The sequence below is a fragment of the Gekko japonicus genome, unplaced genomic scaffold (genome assembly GCF_001447785.1).
Source record: "Gekko japonicus isolate JY-2015 unplaced genomic scaffold, Gekko_japonicus_V1.1 scaffold531, whole genome shotgun sequence".
NCBI lineage: Eukaryota > Metazoa > Chordata > Lepidosauria > Squamata > Gekkonidae > Gekko > Gekko japonicus.
In genome coordinates this window covers 789,089-812,543 of record NW_015162494.1, presented here as the reverse complement: position 1 = coordinate 812,543, position 23,455 = coordinate 789,089, and positions in this window count along the sequence as shown.

The following is a 23,455-nucleotide window of genomic DNA, read 5'->3' as shown; positions in this document are numbered from 1 at the left end:
AAAAATTAGGGTAGTGTGCTGTATACTAAAAGTATCTCAAATGCAATTTGCTTCTCACTAGAACAAGCCAAGCTAATCTCGTACCTCTCACTGAGAAACGAAGAAATTAAAATACTGGTTCATTTCTTAATGTTAGCTTCCAGGCATGAGCAAAAATTGATCACATGAGTACTTGTACTTACATTCTAAATAGTGAAGACTATCTTCCAGTTCTTAATTGAATGATGCTCCGGAAGTTAGCTCTGGGACAGATGCGCATTTAATTCATGCTAACTGAGAACCTCCAGATCTATATAATGCAGAGGTATCAGTAGAGGCTGGGGCTGCGGTGGCTCAAGTGGTTAAGACGCTGAACTGCCGGCCGGAAGGTCGGTAGTTCAGTGGTTTGAGACCTGAATGCTGCATGATGGAGTGAGCTCCCGTCTCTGGCCCCAGCTCCTGCCAACCTAGCAGTTTGAAAGCAAGAAATTGCAAGTAGATAAATAAGTACCGCTTTGGTGGGAAGGTAACAGCGTTCCATGCACTTCGTCGTCTAGTCATGCCGGCCACATGACCACGGAAACGTCTTTGGACAGCACTGGCTCTTCGGCTTGGAAACGGAGATGAGCACCACATCCTTCGAGTCGGATTTGACTGGCTTACGAGCAAGGGAAACTTTTACCTTTATCAGTAGAGGCTGCTGCATATGACTCATGCACTTCCTTTCCTTGTTTTGGAATGCTGAGCAAAGATAAAGATCATGCATCCATGCAAGCATAACTCATTCATCTCCTCACAAGGGATACAAATGCTTTCCCAAAGTGCGAAAACAGGATGTTGCAAAACCACTCTAAAAGCTTATGGAGCTATGTCTTATGCAGGGACTCACAGGGCTTTTCTGCATAGACATTTTCCATCAGTTCTGGCAACAAACTGCTTCAGTTTAGCTCCCTATTTCCACATGCACTTTTGTACCTTTAGTTTTCACTTCTTTTCTCTCTTTTTTGTTATTCCTCAGGTTTTTCCTGTTTCTTTTGAAACCACTTTTCTGGATGCTGATTTTGATTTAGCCTTTTCCTTATGCCTAACCTTTCTGTTGGTTTTCTTTGCCCCACCCACCTCCAGCCCACTTTTCAGTGATCAGACTGTAGTCATTGTCAAACCACACCCTCTTTTCCTTCCCCTGCCCTGAGGATGAGCGGTTTCAGGGTTTGGTTTGGTTTTTTAAGGCATTAAAGTATCGATACAGTGTTGTAATGATAGTTTTAATCAGGTCTTCTGAATTCCCAGCTTTACCGCTTCCCTTGTAGAGATATGCCTTTTTCCATATATCTCCACAAGGGAAGGGCCTAGAGACTTTTTAAAATGAAAGCTGGGAACAAAGAGAACCAATTTTCCAGGGATCCCCCAAAGATTGGGGATTCCATCTCCAAATAGGGAGATTTGGCCAGAGGGGTCTCACTGTCCCTCTAAAAAGGCAGTGATGATTCCGTAAGTGGTGGCAGCAAACTTAAGGAGTGAGATACGCCTGTGGGACAAGGGTGGGAGGCAAAGAGCTGAGTTGTAAACTGGAGCCCATTTCACCATGGTAGGCAACCAAACTTGGTTCAGATAAAGGAAACCCTTTGTAAGCCTTTGTGAGGAACTCATTGGGGCCAGTCCTGACTAGGGTTGCCAGCTCCAGGTAGGGAGATTCCTGGAGCTTTTCTTGTAGAGTCTATGGAAGCCAGGGTTTGGGGAGGGGAGAGGCCTCAGCTGAACAGAATGCCATACAGCCCACCTTCCAAAGCAGTTATTTTCTCCAAGGGGCGGAGTTCTGTTGTCTGGAGTTCAGTTGTGATACCTGGTGATCTTCAGGCTCCACCTGGAAGTTGGCTGCCCTAGGCATAGCAGTCAGTGCTTCAGAGCACGGTCTTCTAGATCCAGGTTCTTGCTGTAGAAGCTGAGTGGGTGATTTTGAACCAGTCACAGACTTTCAGCCTAACCTACCTCACAGGGTTGTTGTGCAAGTCAAAAGGGGGAGAGGAGAATGATGTAAGCTACTTTGGTCCCCATTGCAGAGAAAGACTACTTTCCTCCTGGGAAACCATTGTTGCCAATATCCAGGTGAGGGCTGGAGATCACTCAGAATTACAACTGCTCTCCAGAGATCAGTTCCCCTGTAGAAAAGGGTGGACTCTGTGGCAGTCAGGGCTTCAGAGCATGAAAGAGGCTGCAGATGTATGTGTGGGGGAATGGAAAGCTGAAGAGAGAGGGGAAAATAAAGGTAGGTTGATTATTGGATGGGAAGGAGATTCAGTTGCCAACTCCAGGTGGGAGATTCCTGGAGATTTGAGGAATGGAACCTGGAGAGGGTGAGGTTTGAGGAGGGGTGGGACCTCAGACAGGTACAATGCCATAGACTCCACCCTCCCATACAGCCATTCCCTTCTAGGGAACCACTGTTGCCAATCTCAGGAGAGGGGTGAAAATCACTCAGAATTACAACTGATCTCCGGGAAGGGGGATGCAAAGCTGAAATCAGAGAGGCAGATAATGGCAGGTTGATGCTTGGCTGGGAAGGAGATAGGGTTGCCAACTCCAGGTTGGGAAATTCATGGAGATTTGAGGGGTGGAGCATGGAGAGGGAGAGGGTGAGGTTTGAGGAGGGGTGGGACCTCAGACAGGTACAATGCCATAAACTCCACCTTCCAAACCAGCCATTTCTTCCTGGGTAACAATTGTTGCCAATCTCCAGGTGAGGGCTGGAGATCACTCAAAATTACAACTGTTCTTCAGGTAGCAGAGATCAGTTCCTCTGGAGAAAATGATGGACTCTGTGTCATTATACCCTGCTGAGGTCACCACAGCACATTGACGCTGTGCCCAAGGCCTTGGCACTCTCCCAGAACCTCTTTCTAGAGCTCGTTGTATTTATTTCCACAACGGACCTTATTCCTAGTAAAATCATAATATGTTTTATTCTAAAAATTGTTATGTGCTTACTTCTAGAGAGCATTTTAATAGCAATGCCTAAAGCAGGGTAAGAAAGGAGCAGAATTGTAATCTTTGAGTCTGCAACAGCAACAACAAAAAACCATTAATTTAGTAAGCTGTGAGTTTTGTAGGAATCTGATGGAATAGCTCTGCCTATGAAAGTTCATGCTACCAAATAAATTGATCTTTAACAGAGGAATTGTACCTTGATGCCACTGGAAATGGCATCTGCATTTCAAGTTGTCTCCATAATGTACAGAAAAACCTAACCCGTGTATTAATGTCATCTTGCTGTGCTTTTCTTACCCATACCAATGGCAGTTAATAAAGCTGAGTGGAAACTGGGGAAATGCCCATAATGATGTCAGAAGACAGGGGAAGTTTTACATGTAACAGAGGATAACTCAGGGATACTAATTTGGCAGCAGTTTTGTGTTTTTGTGTTGCATATTTCTCCATAAGACACCACAGCTTTCTAAAGATTGAAATGTCTATCCAAGTCCTTCATAACACACTATTTAAAAAGATGGTAAGTACAAAACCAGTGAGGTGAATGTCTTTTAGTTACCATGGATTTAAATTTAGTTTAGAAGTGAGGTACACAGGGAGAGGAGCAAAAAGAGCACGTTTGGATTGCATAATGGGATAGAATTTAATAGAAGATACCCTGGAGATCAATGAGAACCATTTGCTTAATATATTTATTAAAGCCCTTCAAGAGAAGGTGAATAATGAGGCAATGAAATCTTATGACTGCAGCAGGATGATATAGATAGGACAAGACTGGGAGAGATGATAAGGCAAGGAAAAAATCTACCCAAGTGATAGATCAGATGGAAAGCAGACATTTAAAGCAGTGGAGGCTGCTGAGAATCCTGCCTCTGGAGAAGGAAATATTTAAAACATAGCAATATAATTTCTGAATCTATAATAAACATTTAAGAAAATGCCCATCTAAAACCCATTTGCAGTTCCACTATTACACCCAGATGTTCAGGCCTGTAGCTGTTGTATCATTGTGGGCAGTTAGACGAAGATGCATGTTCTTCAACATGATAGAGTCAACAGTCATAGACAGCAAACAGAGCCTGAGTTTGGGGGGGGGGAATCAAAGTATTGTTATACACTCATTCAGAACCTAGCATTTTACCCTGAAGAATATCACATAATTTAAAAAGTGATATAAAGTGTTTGGGAAAATGTAAGAGAGGAATTATTTAAGATTCAACATTGTGAAGCAATGAACTGCCTCGTATTATTATACAGATCTCTGATCACTGAGAGTTTTAACTATTCAGTATTTAAAGCCCTGTTCACAGAACGAAGCCATTCTACCTATATACAGGGAAAGGAGAACCGTAGCCTTCAACTTGCACGTGTTCTGTTCAACCTGTGAACAAAGCGTATACAGGCTGGGAAGGGGCTGATCCTGCACCCCCTTGCTATAAGTTCAGTGACAGTCATTTTGTTTTGTGAATATTATTGTTCTCCCTTCAGGATACACTGGGTGGCTTTAAAAAACCAAAAATAATAAAAGGAATACCGGTAGCTTTTAAAAAAATACCTGTAGCTAAAAAAAAAAAAAATGAAGCCATCTATGGCAGTTGCTAGGCAACCACAAGATTCTAAGCTTGATTTTTGTCAGTCAAAGGCATGGGAAGGGGAAGGGCCCTTTCCAAAGCTGTTTTAACCTTGGAGGGAGGACTTACTAGGGCCAGGCCTGACTAGGGTTGCCAGCTGCAGATTGGGAAATTCCTGGAGATGTTATGGTAAAGCCTGAGGGCAGGGTTTGGAGAAGGGAGAGGTCTCAGCTGAATATAAGGCCGTAGAGTCTACCCTTCAAAGCAGTTATTTTCTCCAGGGGGACAGATCTCTGTCATCTAGAGTTCAGTTGTAATTCTGGGAGGTTGGCCTGGAAGCACCCCGTGTGCAACTTGATACCATTCGACTTGCATGACACAGCCCCATAGCCAGGAAATTTTGAAACCTTTGGCCTGGAAGCACCCCGTGTGCCACTTGATACCATTCGACTTGCAGGACACAGCCCCATAGCCAGGAAATTTTGAGGGGGTCAAATGAGTACAGTGCAGTTCCAGCTGATTGGTGAGGAGTATGGCAAATTCAGGAGGGGGCGTTGCCCTTGTGGGTCCCCCCCATGGCTACGGGCCTGTGTAGCTAGGCCTGGCTGCTTGCTACTGCTCAACAGCAGCCACCCTATGAAAGCCAGTGTAGAGTAGCACTTAGAGCTTCAGAGCAGGGTCTGGGAGACCCAGGTTTGAATTCTCATCTTGCTGTAGAAGCACACTGGGTGATTATGGACCAGTCAGCCTAACCTACCTCACAGGGTTGTTGTGCAGATAAAAAAGGAGGAAAGGAGAATAATGTAAGCTGCTTTGGCTCCCACTGTGGAGAAAGATGGGTATAATGAAGTCAATAAATAATAAATATAGTTGAAGATGGGAGAAAATGTAGGTTGGCGAATCATGGCTGAGGAGAGATGAGGCATGAAAAGGTGAGAGGATATGGGGGTTGCCGGGGGAGGGAAAGAAGAAATAAGTGGGGAGGGGGATGGAGATGTGATTGGTCCTTATGCGATCAACCTGATAGGTTGTTATCTGTAAAGTAGGAGTGGCTATATTAGCCGGGAATGTTTAAATACCGAGCAGTTTCAATGGGCAAACTGTTCGGGCTATCAGATGTTGTACCGTGTTGGAGAAGTGATCGTGTGGAAGAATAAACTTGAGTTTTGGCTGAAATCACTCTCTGACTCTTTGTTAAGCTTAGGACTTAACAATAATGAAGTCAATAAATATTAAATATAGTTGAAGATGGGAGAAAATGTAGGTTGGCGAATCATGGCTGAGGAGAGATGAGGCATGAAAAGGTGAGAGGATATGGGGGTTGCCGGGGGAGGGAAAGAAGAAATAAGTGGGGAGGGGGTTGGAGAGGAAAGTTGGTTGCCACTTCACAAGTCCTTGAGGGTTCTCTACCTGGAGGTTGGCAACCCTAGAAAGAGAGACAGAAACAGGCTATGGAAGCTTTCAGGAAACAAAAGATGAAATAGTGGGGGGGAGAGAAATGATATGTCTCCCACGAGTCCTTGTTGGTTTCCACTTGTCTGATGATTGTAAAGATCAGGAGTTCAGGGAGAGTCCAGGATGAGAATCTGGATTTCCTGCCTCTGATTTGGGGGGAGGGCTTCCCAGAAAGGTAACAAAAGGTGAATGAATTTGCTGATGAAATTCCATTGATAGACCAAGCTGCCCAGCTTTGCAAGCACCTGTGGTGATGAACAGGCATGGATATGTTCCATCAGGGTTTGGTCACTAGTTAGCCTGACTAAGGAGAGCCTTGACCTTGCTACTTCTCTAATTAGAAAATGAGAGAAGGGGTTGAAGGCTGGAAATAATCTTTTTTGGCCTGCTTCAATAAGAGCTGCTGCCAAGAATCTGAATGACCTCTTTGAATGAAAGCTGGTGTGAGAATCTGTACCCCCGTTGTCTTCAGCTTTTCTTCCTTCTCTCTCCATGGCAACCTCTACCAGGGAAAACTATGGCCCAGCTGACAACAGCCAAGCCAGGCCAGGCCCAGTTGTGTTGTGAGAAACCCACAAGGACTTGGGGGGGGCACCTCAATTCCCCTGTATCCACTTCCTAGCGCTGCCATTCCCCCAATGGGGGCAGGGATTTGCCCGCTTTTGGGCCCCCAGATCCAGCAGCCCTGATCCAGCCAGCAGGGGAACCTCACCCCCAAAGTGCCCTGTCCACGGCAATGCGCCCAGCGCAATGACATCACCTGCAGGTGACATCATTGCACAGGGCATGTTGCGGGGGGGATGGTCGATCATTTAAGGAAAAACCATAGTTTTTCCTTAAACAATAGGGCATCCCTCGCAATGTGCCCTGCACAATGACATCACTTCCAGCTGATGTCGTTGCAGTGCATGCGCGAACTCCAGGAAGAAGACCGGGACCCTCCCCGCTGATGGCCAGGTAAGACCTGGCAACCCTACCACTTCCCCAAACTATTTCTTCTTTACTTCCTCCAGGCAACCCCCATATCCTCACATTTTCCTGTTTCCCACCCACCAACATACCTTTTTTCTGCCCACCCATCTTCCACTATATTTATTAAATTCATTTTTACCTCACATTTTTCCACTAAAGTAGCTTACATCATTCTTTTCTCCTCTGTTTTATCATCACAGCAACCCTATTAGGTAGGCTTGACTGAGAGTGCGTGACTGACCCAAGGTCACCCAATGAGCTACCATGGCAGAGTGGTGAGTTGAACCTGAGTCTTCCAGATCCTAGTCTGAAACTCTCACCATTACAACATGTAAGCCAGGTGGATGGCAGGGGGAGCAGAAGCAGAGGTAGTGCTGCAGGTGGGTGGGCTGGCAAGCAAGTGGAGGGTGGAGATGGGATTTCCCTCCCCCTGCAAGTCCCATGGGTCCCCACTTGTACAATATAATAGCCATGGTATCTTGGTTTGCTGGGCTGGGTCTGTTTTCTAGGACTTTCTAAACATACTGCATATCTTAGCTCCCTCCTTGATGAGCCAGCTAAGGTAATTCAGTCATGTGTATTTAGTCATGCTGAGTGGCTTTTACTAGTTCAGCCCAATTTTTGCCAAGCAATTTCTGAAAAACCCAGCAGACCTGTAACGTATTGGGATTTAATCATCCCTGATTGAATCACCCCAGAGACTGGCTGCGCTTGGAACACAAGAACAATAGCCGACCAGGACTCTGGAATAAACCAGTCAAATAGTAATGACATGTAAACAGCCTATCATTGGGAGTGGGGTGTGTTTGGGTGTGGCAATTACATGCTATTTAACAGAGCTGAGGCTCTGGAGTCTTGTCCTGTAGTTTTGCTGAAATCACTGAATAAACCAGAACTGATCACTGCAATACGTCTAGAACCCAGTGTTTAACACTGGGTGGGGAGGGGGTGGCCCACCAGCTAGATGGGCCTGGAATTCACAGCGTTTTCCTCCCGCCGGGATGAGTTATCAGCCCACAAGGGTTCCCTGCTGTGGGGGTGCCAGCAAGTGCTATCGGCTCTACGAATCGTGCAGATGAAAGCGCTGGCCCACAGCTACATGTGGTGGCCAGGCATGGACGGGGAAATAGAGGCCTGTGTCAAGCACTGCCAGGCCTGTCAAGAAACCTGACCGGAGCCTCCCAGGGCAGCAGTGGGAATCCACTCACAAACCATGGTCTTTGCGGGCCCCTCCAAAGGGCAAATATTCTTCATTTTGGTAGACTCATACACCAAATGGTTGGAGGTGGTGCCGGTTGCCTCCAATCAAGTAGTCATGTTATGTAAATAGCCTATCATTGGGAGTGGGGTGTGTTTGGGTATGGCAATTGCATGCTATTTAACAGAGCTGAGGCTCTGGAGTCTTGTCCTGTAGTTTTGCTGAAATCACTGAATAAACCAGAGCTGATCACTGCAATGCATCTAGAACCCAGTATTTAACAAGACCATTCCAGATCTGGCAAAAGCAGTTGAGCTAAATGATAGTCAAATGGTGGGAAATGAGGCCAACAATATCGAGGCATGTCAGTCTTGGCAATAATAGGGTTATAGCTTAAAGTAATTAAATCAATGGGCTTAGACTGGAGTAAATCTGCACAGGATTGCACTATAAATACAAGAACATAAAACTCAGTTATATGTGGGAGAAGAAAGTATAGAGAATGAGGTGTAACGGTCTTAGTTATAATTGGTTATGTCTTTACAAAACATTGATTTTATTTATTTATATGCCACCTTTCCCTAGAGAGTTCAAAGCATTTAACAGTGAAGCATATAAACCACAAAAGCAATCATATAAAATATATTCAAGTATAAGTGATCTACCGCCAAACAACACATAATTAATCTGAGAAACTTCCAATCATATGTTTAAAGGGAGCAGAATATTGTAGCTTACTTCTAAATAAGATTCAGTGCATGAATAAATAAAAGCAGCCAGATCCTCAACGGCAGTGAAACCATACTGAGTAACACCAACTCAGTATCTGGCCCAGTATGTTGATGTTGCAGAAAAGTAAAAAATCACAAACAAGAGTTGTCTGTCTTCCTGTACTAGCACACAAACGTAGAGCTTTGTGTTTCTTAAGTCAGCAGAGTTAAGTCAAAATCCCCCAAATATACACTGTCTGTACTAACTATCTTAGTACACAACAATGTTCCCTCTAAGCTGAGTTAGTGTGAGCTAGCTCACAATTTTTAGCCTCCGGCTCACACATTTTTGTCTTAGCTCAGGAAGGATGGCTCCAGAGCAAACTAATTTATGCAGCAGCCAAATCACTTGCTCACAACTTTAATGCCAGTAGCTCACAAAGTAGAATTTTTGCTCACAAGACTCCATTGGGAGCATTGGTACACAACACTAATATTTTTATCTTTCCTTGAATTCTGAATTCAGTAAGAGGTTACTTATTCTTTCATGGCAGAATCAATAAATTTGACCTTAAGTACTGTATGGGATATAGGCTCCACTATGTACTGGTCTAATTAATAAAGACATGTTCTAACTAATGTACTGGTCTAACTAATAAAGACATGGCAAACTCAACTATCAACAGACATGTACCTGGATTTCCATGCTTGGAACAAACATTCCCAGGCTCGTGAGGTCCCTTTTTGGATTGGGACTGTGGCACATGGGGAGAGGGGGCTTCAACTATGTCTCCAGTGCTTTTTTCCTGACCTGAAATGGTCCCAGGGGTCACTCCTTGCCCCATTGGAGAAACCTACCTGTAGCCATCACTATGTATGGACTTTGTAACATGTGAATCATCCCTAACATAGTCAGCTGTTTCAGTGTTCCTGTGTTTCAGTAACCTAAAGATACATTATTCAACTGGAAATCTATATTATTTGTCTGTCTCCCTAAAATAATTGTGCTAAACAAAAATAAACTAAGGAAGACTAACAACAATTCAGGGTGAATTCCAAATGCAAATTGGATGCTTAAAAGCCCTTAATGGTCTGAAAGCCTCATACCTATGGGACCACCTGTCCCATTACAACCCCCACGCTCCCTTGGGTCATCCTCTAGGGCAGTGGTTCTCAACCTGGGGCCATATGGCCCCCCAGAGGGCCCCAGGATATTCCAAGGGGGCCACAGGTGAAAATTGCATGAATGGGGAGCCATGGCATGAGTCTAGGAGGCCACAGAGGGAAGTGAGAAGTGAAGAAAACAGAGAAGTGACCGAGAAAAGAAAACAGAAAAGACAGTGTGTGGGGTGCTGTTTCTTCGTGCAAGTGTAACCCTGAGTCCACTAGGGGAGCTAAAGAGCAGGGGTATTCCATACCCAAGAGCAGGCTTTTGAGTAGGAGTCGCTGCCACCACTATTCCATCATCGCTACCCCCCATTATCGCACCTCATGTCCTTTATCATGGCCAGCTTTGCATGGAACGCTCCCTTGATTTCTCCAGTTTTCTTGAAGAGATCTCTAGTCCTTCCCATTCCCATTACATTGCATGCAGTAAATTACATTAAATCAAATGCACTTCAAGACCACTTGTTTCGACAGTTTTGTGAGGACAATAACGAAGACTTCACACGCTTATTATTGCATACAGAAGTTGGTTGGCTGTCCAAAGGTAATTGCCTTTGTTGTTTTGTGGGACTCGGTTGTGACATTTTTCAGAGGCAAGAAAATGGAAGAAAAGACCTCTGCTAAACGTAATATATTTTACCTGAGTGATGTCTTCGAAAAGCTCAATTTGTTAAACAAACAACTACAGGGCAGAAATCATGACCTTTTTCAAACAAGGAGATTATTACAGGGTTTCTTAGAAAACTCAAGCTGTATGCCACCAATGTTGAATGTCATGAATTTGCACAGTTTTCCTCTTTGGCAGCAGTTAGTGATGACGTGAAAGATGATGAAATAATTGTGTATCTGAATCATTTGAAGCGGCTTTATAATGATATGGAAGCTCATTTCCGTGATCTGCTGGACATGGATATTCCAGCCTGGGTAGTTGATCCATTTGCTGTGAATGCTGCTGACATTGATGTTTCTTTGCAAGAAGCACTCATAGAGCTACAGAGTGACATGGCAGCCAAATTAACTCTCAATTAAGAAAAACACCATTTTTGGATAAAGAGTACAATATCTAAAAAGTTTCCACAGCTTTGGGATGAAGCAAAATTGTTTTTCATGGCATTTCCAACTTCGTACTTGGTAGAATCAGGTTTCAGTTGTGTGAATTATTTATTCAGCCTAACGCAGAATCGCCTTAACATAATGGACAGAGGTGATCTTCGGTAATCCCTCACAGCAATAGAACCGGATATTAAAAAGCTTGCTTTTGCTCATCAAGCACAAGAGACACATTGATTGAGAAATACGTAATTGTATTTTGTAAAATTATAAAAATTATAAATAAAACATGTTCTGTTTACAAACAAATGCCAGCCTGCGAGCAAGAGACCAGAACAAAGATTGGTACTGCTTTACATGTAAACTTTTTCTTGAATGTAATACTAGAGTTTTGACAAAGATTTTTTGAAATGGCAGCAAACTGCTCTTTTTCAAGGACAGCTGTGCCAGAGCTTGTGACTGACCCAAGGTCACATCAGCAGGTGCAAGTGGAGGAGTGAGGAATCAAACCCAGTTCTCCCAGATTAGAGTCCGCGCTCCTAACCACTACACCAAACTGGCTCTACACCAAAGTACAGCATACTTTCACCAGTACTGCATGCTCACTATTACCTGACAAGATTGAGGTAGCCTGGGCCACCCAGGTCAGGGTGAAAACAGCATAGAACACCATAAAATGATATCTGTCCATTGTCACTCAGACTAGAAGCAGACTGTAAAAACAGCTAAGAAAGGTGTAATGCTTCAATGAAAAGCCTGAATGCTCCTTGGGCCAGTGCCAGAGTGCTGCAGCCCAGGGGAGGCCAGAAGAGGCCCCCCGCTGCCTCCCTAGGCCAGCGCTGGAGCACTGCGGCCCGGGGAAAGACCAGAAAATGCTCCCCGCCACCTCCCCAAGTGAGCGCCGGAGTGCTGCGGCCCGGGTGAGGCCAGAAGATGCCCCCCACCGCCCGGGGTATGTGAGGGATCCGCGGAGGGTGGCAGAGGCTTGATTGGGGGAGTGGGGGTGAGAGAGCCTTTCCCCCCATCTCTTTGCCCTCTTTCTTTCCCTCCTTTTGTTCCCCTTAAATTTTTACCCTCTCAGTCCCCCAATATGGGCCGGATGCGGTTTAAACAAATAAGTCTTCTACTTCATATTTTGTTTTAACCCACATGGTATTACTGAGTAATATCTTTAAACAATCTAACATATATGTTCAAAAAGCATACTATATTTAACTAACCCATCTCCTGACACATATTCACCAAATGAGGGTGCATTCAGACGGCTCTTTAGATCCACGCGAGGCACGGATGCCTCATGGATTTAAATGTAATGTCCAGACATCAACACAGTGGACGCTGTCTAGACAATCCACAGTGGAAGCAGCGCGCAGTAAGGCGATTCCCCCGGGGGATGTCTGGTCGTGCAAGGATGGATTAAAAAGATCGGGATACAATTTGAGCCAGCATGATGGTGGGGTTAGCTGTCCATCTGAACGCACCCTAAGACACACTGATATGACCTAACAGATGGAAAATTACAAACTCTTCAAAAATTATTATTTAAAAAAAACCTGCTTGGTCAATCTGGAGGTAATTCTTACTTGTTTTGGGTGAATAAATTACTGGTTGTTTACAAACCTGTTTTAAAAGCACCATGAAGCCCTCTTTTCTTTACCCCAGTAAAATCCAAAATCCTGGCTGAATAGTAAATTTGACAAAAGAACATTAGAGTTCCCAAGTATTTAACAACCTATATTACAAGCAAAAAAAAAAATATTATGATACTATGATGGAAATACCTTATAAGCAGAACTGCACCTGTTGATTTTCTTCCTGTTATTAAAGATACAGAGCTAGTTGGCAGCTCTCATAAAACTTGATTTATGTGCTTACCCTTAAGTGTGAAGGATTATCTCATCATAATAGGCAGACAAGATCAGGAGTGACAATGCTGCTTTGATTGAGTCAGGTTGCTGGCAGGCATTACACATTTTTGGAAACTTTAGCTTCAAACAGTACATTTCCAATATGTGCTCTTACACTGAGATAATATAAATCTGTACTTTTTTCAGGGTGTAAAAGTAATCTAGCTCCTAGGAATATATTCAGGATTTCAGAACTTAGTTTTAGTAAAAGCCAGAGTTATACAGTTGGAGACTATGCTTCAGTATTCCGTGCCTCACTGCGTGCATCCCCTGACTCTGATCTTCACCTCCAGGATAGCATAAACTATTACAAGGTTGAGCAGGCCAATTTACTCCCTTGTACCTCTTTTTTCATTATTTTTATCAGATGCTAATCTACCCTCAACATTCCTTGGATCATAAGGCAATAAGTGTGCTCAATGCTTACCACGTTGTGAAGGATGGTCCTTATTTCTTTGTTTCTTTAAATACTAATATTTTCTGTGTACCTTGGAAGGTTCCAAAGTGAACAGAAATTCCTACCTCATCTGTAGGTGCCTCTGCCTACTTGGGATGCCCCCTTTTGAAGAAGAAGAAGAAATTAGATCTATACCCTGCCCTTCACTCAGAGTCTCAGAGTGGCTTACAATCTCCTTTCCCTTCCCACAACAGGCACCCTGTGAGGTAGGTGGAGCTGAGAGAGCTCTTTTGAGAACTGCTCTTGAGAGAACAGCTCTGAGAGAACCTGTGACTGACCCAAGGTCATGCCAGCAGCTGCATGTGGAGGAGTGGGGAATCAGATTAGAGTCTATGCTCTTGACCACTACACCAAACTGGCTCACTTTTGGGAGGGGTGTTGGGAGATGGCCATGTTTTTCTGCATTTGTGTGTACTGGCAAGCAGGTTCCAAGTATCAGGTGCCAGAAGTCAGGCAAGGTGGGTGGTTCAGTCCAGAAGTCAGGCAAGACAGTGTCAATGGCTTAGTGCCTATTGTACACATTGCATCCATGCCTAATAGCCTCTCTTGGCTGGTTTTTACAGCCCCATGCCTAAGGGTAATGTTTGCAGCCAGCTGCTCAGAAGCAATCCTGCAACTACTCCTCTTCATTATCAGCAAGCAGCTGACATTAGGCCAAGAAGCCTGCACTTTGCCATCTTGTCTGTAGCTCTATTCTCAGCCTCCATCTGTGGCACTCTAAGGGTGCAGGTGATACTGTTGGGCTGGGGATGGCCAACTGAGGGTCGCCTGCTGAATCAGGACTGGTGGGTGTTGGTGGCTCTGCACCAGCTGTTGGCTGTAAGTCCTGACAAACCTGCAGCTCATTTTCTTGCTGGTCGGTTTCTGTTAGCTCAAGGCTGGCTACCTGGGCCTCCTCTTCTCCTGAGGAGTCCTCACTATTGCTGAGCCCTGGCTGACCCATGACATTGGGGGGTTTACACAGCTATACACATACCTCCATCTTGTTTGTGGGTGACTATGTTTGGTATTGTAGTGATTTGTATGGTGTTAGAGACTTCACTATAAAATAACATGAATACCTGCAAGAGACTGTGGGAGGTTATTGTCCCCCTGACTCAAATTTCCCCTTCAAGAATAATTTCTCAGGAGCCTGAGCAGACCAATTATCCATCCTCTTCTGGTTACTCCCCCTCCCCCTTTCTTCTAAAGTAATCAACTGCCCTCAACTTTCCATTACTGAGAGGAACAACTACGCTTAGAGTTGCCAAATGCCTGGAGGGGAAAAATGTCCTGTCCCTTTAACAGAAGCTTAATAGAATTATATTTACCAGGTGATGTTATTTTCCATGCCGTAGCCGGAAGATAGAGATAGAATTCAATGAAATCTGAACACACTGGAAAAGTGGGTGGGTTTGAATAAGACGCAATGCAACAAGGATAAATGCAGAGTTCTACATCTGGGTAACAAAAATAAGAAGCACACATACTAAATGGGGGGGGGGACACTTCTGAGTAGCAGTGTGTGTGTGAACAAGATCTTGGGTTACAGGTGGACTGTAAGCTAAATATGAGCTGTCAGTGTGGTAGAGCAGCAAAAAAGGCTAATGTAGTCTCAGGGTGTTATCAACAGAGGCAGAACAGCCAAATCACAATATGTCATAGTCCCAATGCACTCTGCATTGGTACGGCCACACGTGGAGTACTTTGTGCAGTTCTGGAGGCCTTACTTCAAAAAGGATGTGGACAGCATGGAGCAGGTACAGAAGAGAGTAACAAAGATGATCAGAGGCCTGGAGATCAAGCCCTATGAGGAAAGGCTGAGGAACTTGGAAATGTTCCGTCTGGAGAAGACAAGGTTGAGGGGAAACATGATTGTTCTCTTTAAGTATGTGAAAGGCTGTCATTTAGAGGAGGGCAGGGAGCTGTTCCTGTTGGCAGCAGAGGATAGGACTCACAGGTTTAAATTAAGAGCAGAAAGATACCGGCTCAATATTAGGGGGGAGAAATTGCAGTAAGAATAGTTCAGCAGTGGCAACAGATTGCCTAAGGAAGTGGTGAGCTCCTCACTGGCAGTCTTCAAGCATGGGCTGGATGAATACTTGTCAAGGTCTAAGATGCTGTAGGCTGATCCTACATTAAACAGGGAGTTGGACTGTTTGGCCCCTTCCAACTCTACAATTCTAACCCCTTCTGTTGCTGTCTTTTGTCTTCTTTTTTATTTTGTTTGGCATTCCCTCAATGATTCCTCCTTCCTAACCAGTGTTTTTAAGCTCCGTTTTGTACATATTTTAACTGTTTTTACATTGTTTTAATCTTAATGTTTGGGAGGGGAGTTAATTTCAATGGTTTTAAAACATAATGTTATGGTGTTAGCTGATAATTTTATCATTGTTAGCTGCCTTGGAGGCCCTTGTACTGGTGGAAAAGGTGGATACAAATTTTGAAAATAAATAACTAAAATATTAAAAAGACAGGGCATTTTTCTCCAGGCCTGCTGGCACCTGTATACTTAGTCCTAATGAGCTGTTGGAAGGGTTTTCCTATTTTAAAAGTTACACTTATAATTGGCAAGGCCCCTGAGCACACAGAAGCCATGGCTTGTTTGTAGAGCTTCCTGTTTTACTGCTTTATTGATAGGCATTCCATCTGAGAGCTCATGTTATGCTATGGTTGCATAATAAGGATGATGAAGAAGAGATTGGATTTATACCCACCCTTCACTACCCAAAGGGGTCTCAGAGTGGCTTACAATCTCCTTTCCCTTCCCCTCCCCACAACAGATACCCTGTGAGGTAGGTGGGGCTGAGAGAGCACTTTTGAGGACAGCTCTTTAGAGAACAGCTCTAAAAGAACTTGTAACTGACCCAAGGTCACACCAGCAGCTGCATGTGGAGGAGTGGGGAATCAAACCCAGTTCTCCCAGATTAGAGTCTGTGCTCTTAACCACTACATCAAACTGGCTCTACATCAAACTGGATGGGGAAACCCAGGTTTAAATGCCCACTTGGCCCACCCTTGAAGTGTATAGGGTGACCTTGGGACATACACTCACTCTCAGCCTAAGCTACCACACTGGATTGTTCTGAGGGTAAAACTGGGGCGGGAGGATGTGTTGCCACCAAGTCCTTGGAGGAAAGCAGGATAAAATTGTAACACATCAATTTTCTATTGGAAAGTCGGAGGGAGAGGGAGATAAGCTATTTGGGAATAACCACACAAACATGACATTGCTGAGCTCTAGGGTCACTGGTTTTCATCCCATGGGTCAAGACCCTCAGGTGGATCACAGAGCCCACCTACTGGATTGAGACCTTATACCAATTTTTGCTGCTTCTTGAAAAGCTTGGGCTGCCAGGAGTCCAAAGCAACATTAATGCAGCAGGCAGTCCACTTTCATCTTATGTTGGGTGTGTTTTCTTTTTGAAATGAAGGAGAAAGGTCATTTATCTATTTATTTATTTAATTTCTATCCCACCCTCCCTGCAAAGGGGCTCAGGGCGGGTTACAAGGTCACACAGATTCATGACAACTTATATGTTACTAGGTTATATAATTAAAAACATTTTAAAACAATAATAAAACAACAATCACTGCAAAGCCTGGTTTGCTATGCTCAGTTTAGGCTGATCAGAAGCCAGCAATTTCAGTAAGGGGGCCAGCGATGGATTTTGGATGTCCACCACCTCAGCTGAAAGCCTGGGAGAACATCTCCCTTCTACAGGCCCTGCACAATTGTAACTAATCCCGCAGGGCTCTGATCTGGAATGGGAGCTTGTTCCACCAGGTTGGGGCCAGGGCAGAGAAAGCCTTGGCCCTGGTTGAGACTAGCTGGACATCCTTGGGGCTGGGGACAACCAGTAGGTGTTGGTCAGTTGAGCGCAATGCTCTGTGGGGCATATATGGGAAGAGGCGATCCCAAAGATATGCAGGTCCCTGGCCACTTAGGGCTTTGAAGGTTAACACCAGAACCTTGAACTGAATCCGGTACTCTATTGGCCGTCAGTGCAGTTGGCACAGCACTGGCTAAATGGGAGCCCGCACAGGCATTGCCATCAGCATATGTGTTACCACATTCTGCACTAGCTGCAGTTTCTGGGTAAAGTTCAAGGACAGCCCCGTGGAAAGCAAGTTTCAGTAATCTAGTCTGGAAGTGACCATTGCATGGGTCACTGTAGCTAAGTCCTGGAACATGAGGTAGGGAACCAGTTGCTTGACCAGCCGCAGATGATAGAAAGCCGATCGAGTAACGGCAGCAACATGGACCTCCATCGAAAGAGACGAATGCAGGAGTACCCCTAAGCTCTTCACACTCTGCACACCAAGGGTTAGAACCTGGATTCCTGATCCTAACTGCCCATGACTCAGGTGCAGAACCTTCATCTTTGTTGGATTGAGTTTCAATTGGCTCTGTTGGAGACATCCAATCATGGCCTGTAATGCCCTGTCCAATACCTCTGGGGTGGAGTCCAGCTGGCTGTCCATCAGCAGATAAGGTTGGGAGTCATCAGCATATTGGTGACAACCCAGCCCATACCCCCGGGTTAACAACATCGGGGAAAGGATAGCCCCTTGTGCCACCCCACACTCTGTTGTTGGGACAATTCCTCTCCAAGTGGAATTGTCCCCAACCATCATATTTTTTCTGCATATCAAAATTTTGTCATGGGTATGCAGAAACTTCCCTTTTTTGTGAATGGGCAATCTGTTGCTTTTATCACTGGCATGGAATATCCACTATATTATTAGAAGGAACAATCAGGGACCCCATGATGAACTGGCCTTGACCTGGATAGCTCAGGCTAGCTGCACGTCATCAGATCTCAGAATCTAAGCAGTGTAAGCCCTGGTTAGTAACTGGATGAGAGAAAACCAAAGAAATCCAGGATTGCTACACAGAGGCAGGCAACAGCAAAACCAACTCTGTTAATCTCTTGTCTTGAAAACCCTGTGGGGTCAGCTACAACTTGACAGCAAGGGGGGGAAATGATGAATTGGGGTGGAGATCAACAATTGAGAAATTTGGAGGCGCGCGGCGACGCCGGTACAGATGGCCACTTAAAACCGCAGCTCCGCGATCCCCCCCCGCTCCTTCTAAATTTCTCTCAACCCGCAACAGCTCAATAAACCAAATAATGGGAAAAAACAATGGTATAACCACTCAGAAAAGCACACCTAAATCTGGACATAGATGCTCCACCACGAAAGATAGCAAACCAGAAATCAAAACAACGGACGGCAAGACGGATAAGATGGCGGGCAGGAGTACTCAGGTGCAACTGTCAAACCTAACCTTTAACATACAGGATTTGCCCGCTTTGCTAGAACAAATGGAAATAAGAATTGGGGATAAAATTCAAACAACAATGATCCCGATCAAGGAACAACTCCAAGAAATTCAAACTGCCTTAAAAATTACCACTCAAACACCTGACACAGCTTTGAGGATGAGTACAGCAGCCAAAATGAAAATAAGAGACCTGAGAAAATTTGAGTCGTTTAGCAAAGACCGCTTTATTAAAATTGAAACTGAACTCAAGAAATCTAATTTGAAACTTAGGGGTTTCCCCGAGGGGGCGGAAGATAAAATTAATATAACATTATTTATTCAGGACTGGCTTAAAACATTATTTGAGGGAGACACCTCAGTTGATCTAACAATATCTAAAGCCTATAGGCTTGGAGCCATTAGCAATCCTCATCGAAGAATCCCTAGGGATATCTTAGTTCAACTCCACAACTGGGAAACTAGGCTTAAAATATTGGGAGAAGTTAAAAGCAGAGGCTACTTCCTCTTCAACGGCATTCACATACTCGTCTTCCCGGATCTACCTCAAGAAGCGCTATCAATCCAATTTCAACTAAAAACCACCACGACCGCTCTCCAAGTACACAGAATCAAATATAAATGGTTGCCTACTGGGAAGCTGCAGGTTATTCATCAAGGGAAGACACTTCAGGCATCGGATGAGGAGTCTGGCTTCAAAATTCTTCAGGCACTTAAAATATCAGACGACCCAGACTTTAGGAGATCTTTCAAAAGGAAGCTGATGCAGACATCGACCCCCGAAAAGAGCTCCAAGATCCCTATACGCCCATTAGCTCCGCCTGAACTGGAAGACATTGCCGATATTCCGCCTCTAGAGGAATCTAACAAACTATGCGCCTGAGTTAAATACCTTCTAGTTAAACATTTCGATTTGCTTATTTAATTCCTGTTTATTCTGGACTATTTGCTGTTTATTCTTACTCATGCAGAAGGAGTTGGGGGGGAACGGACGCAGTAGCGTCTCTTTTGAGGTTTCCATTGATAGGCTTGCTGCCGAAGTGCTCTCTGCGTAGAGCCCCAGGTAAGCTGACCTTTTTAATATTTCAACGATTATTTAATTACAAGACCATCAGATAAGATAAGTTTAAAGCTTTGTTCAACTAATTGATTTTAGTAGTATAAGGGTTAAGGGGAGGGAGGTGGTGGGGAGAAAGAGAATTTTATAGAGGCTCTGTTGCCAGCTAGTTCAAGTTCGCTCACTTTGAAAGATCTTCTGAACATCCCGTACAGCAACATATTATTGCTAAGGAAACATTCAATCATACACTTTTAAAGGTAAATTTTATATTTATATTTATTATATTATATTATATAATTATATTATATTTATTTCAAAACGTATACTGAATTAATCACACCTACCACAACCTGGGAAATTTCACAGAGTGGTAGTGAGGCAAACCATTCCCAGAACTTACACTTAAGTAAATCTCTATTTAGACCTACCAATCTGCATTGACCTCTTGATATTTTAAAACCACAATGAAGATCTGATCAGTGAATATAAGAGAAATGAACAACGCCATAAAGAGAAAAAGGTTGATTCAGCATCTGAGAAAGAGGAAACCTGACATTCTTTTCTTACAGGAGACTCATATAAAATCACAAGACAATTGTATAATAAAAACTGCTCTATTTCCTATTCAGTTACATGCACAAGGCTCTTCAAAATCCAGGGGGGTAGCCATTTTAATTGCAAAAAATGTTAATTTCATACTAGAATCCACTATTAAAAATCCACTAGGCAGATACATTTTTATCAAAGGTTTATTGGAAGGAAGAACAATAACTTTAGCCTCAATTTATGCCCCAAACAACTCACAAATTCCTTTCATTGATGCAACGCTAGCAGGATTGGCGCAATTCCAGGATGGTGATTTCATTATAGGCGCAGATTTGAACTATACAATGGACCCAACTTTGGACAGAACCTGGAAGCCTAATATTAATAAAACTTCTAGCTGTTGTTCAGTCGCACAGTCGAGTCCAACTCTTCGTGGCCCCATGGACCAGATCACACCAGGCCTTCCGGTCTTCCGCCATCTTCTGTAGTTTGCTCAACTTCATGTTCGTTGCATCTATGATACTGTCTAAACAAATTATGGAAAAATATCATTTAGCTGATGCTTGGAGGACTCTACACTCAAAAGAAAGAGACTTTACTTACTTCTCGCCCAGACACAATATTTTCACCAGAATAGACTATATACTAACCTCGGATACACTTGCCTCACAACTTATTTCCATGGATATTGAAACTAAACATCTTACAGATCATGCTTGGCTGGAGGGTAGAATAGATCTAACGGTTAAAAAAGACACAGAACGTACACGGGCTTTAGACAGATCAATTTTATTAAACCCAATGGTTAAGGAAAAAATTGGTAATTATATCAAAATTTTCTTCGAGGAAAATGATTCAATTGATGTTTCTTGGGCTTTGCTTTGGGATTCCATGAAAGCGGTGATCAGAGGATCGTTGATCGCCATTACACCTAAGTTACGAAAAGATAGAGAACAGGAAAGAAAAGAAAGATTAGAGCGCATCACCAAATTAGAAAAAGAACATAAGGTAAGGGGCAGTGCCAAAATTTACCAACAACTTAATGCGGAGCGTAAGTTACTATAAACCCTAGAAATCTCACAAATTCAAAAAAACTTATTATATTTGAAGCAGAAATTTTGACTAAAATATCCCAAAAATTTACAGATCTTAGCCTGGAGAGTTAAGAATAAAAGAAAACTGAGCTTTATCAGCTCGTTATTAAATGACAAGGGAGAGAAGCAATACTCAACGAAAGACATAGTCCATACGTTTGCAGAGTATTACGCAACACTCTATAAGACCCGAATACCTAAAGAAGGACAATATCTGGACTCGATCACTTCTTCACCTACTCTTGCTCAACAGCATGTAGATATGATGGAGGGGCAAATTACCCCTATGGAATTGAAAGAAACAATATAACACCTCAAAAATAATAAAGCCACTGGCCCAAACAGGTTTCCATCAGAATTTTACAAAGCTTTTCAACAACCTTTGTTTGATCATCTCCTCAACACCTGTAACGAAGTGCTACGGCTAGGAGTTATGCCTAAGTCATGGTCTGAATCAACCATAACAGTGATACATAAAAAGAACAAAGACCCAACCATCCCCACCTCATACAGACCTATTGCGCTTCTCAATCATGATAATAAAATACTTACAACTATCATGGCTAATAGACTGAAAACTTTTATTTCAAATTATATTAATCCTGACCAGACAGGTTTCATACCAGGCCGACCGATTACAGACAACATCTGCAGGACTTTAGATATCATTATCCACAGGAAAAAAATCCAGGAAGAAGCTTTAATTCTTGCACTAGATTTTGAAAAAGCGTTTGATTCTGTGGAAACTCCCTACATTATATCCCTCTTTAATAAACTTGGTTTTGGTGGTAATTTTTAAGGGTTATACAAGCCATATACTCAAATAATACAGCCAAGATTAGAGTCAATGGACTTAGTTCCACCTCATTCAACCTCACAAGAGGAACAAGACAGGGTTGTCAGTTATCACCACTGATGTTCGCTCTTGCAATAGAGCCATTAGCAGAAAAGTTTTGCCAAACTGAGAGGTTTACTGGAATAACCATCAATGGGCTCAAACATAAAACAAATTTGTATGCAGACGATCTCACATTATACATCTCCGACCCGCTTAGTTCAATCCATTCTAAACTCCTCACTTTACAAAACTTTGGTGTGATCTTGGGTTTACAAATCAACCACAGCAAATCTGAAGTATACCCTATTTACATCAAGCAAGAGACAGCAGAGTTTCTTCACAAACTTTTCCCCTTCAACTGGGTTCAGAAAACCTGGAGACATCTAGGTGTCATAATACCGATCAACTTAAAAGACTTGTCCAAATCTAATTATAACGCTCTACATCTAAGGAATAAAGCTGATTTCAATAACAGCTATCGCTTCTGAATTTGCGATAAGGGCAGCCCCATGTAGAGAGTGTTACAGTAGTCCAACCTCGAGGTGACCATCACATGGATCACCGTTGCCAAGTCGTTGCATTCAAGGATGGGAACAAGCTGCCTAATCACCTGAAGATCATAAAAGGCCAACTTGACAGTGGCTGCTACCATTGTCAAGGAGGCATCCAGGAGCACTCCCAAACTCCTAGCCTCCAGCGTGAGGTCGGGCGTGAGATCCCTACCCTTGGTCCACCCCGACTCAGGCACAGGACCTCCTTCTTCATTGGGTTCAGTTTCTTTTTCTTTTTCTCCCTGCTTGACCACTGTTGATGGGCAAGGTTTATTCGTTTTTTAAAGAGTTATATAAAACAAAAAAGAGAGAGCCATACACTTCAAAGGTATCCAGCCATTGCCTCGTTCATAACATCTTTAGATACATAATTCCCTTTTTCCCCTTATTAATCTATAGTCCACAACAGATGTCATTAAGTAAAATTCTGTTCCCAATAAACAATTCATTTTTTCTATATCCTATCTGCTATTACTATTATTAATCAATTTTATAATAATAAAAATATAAAAGAAAAAAACACACAGGTATTTCACAACAGTTAGATAGTTCAAATTTCTTATATAATATCAATCTAGTCCCTTTAAGATATTCTTTCATATTTTTAGTATTGTTATCTTTCAAAATCCCCTTTGTTTGCAAACCTAAA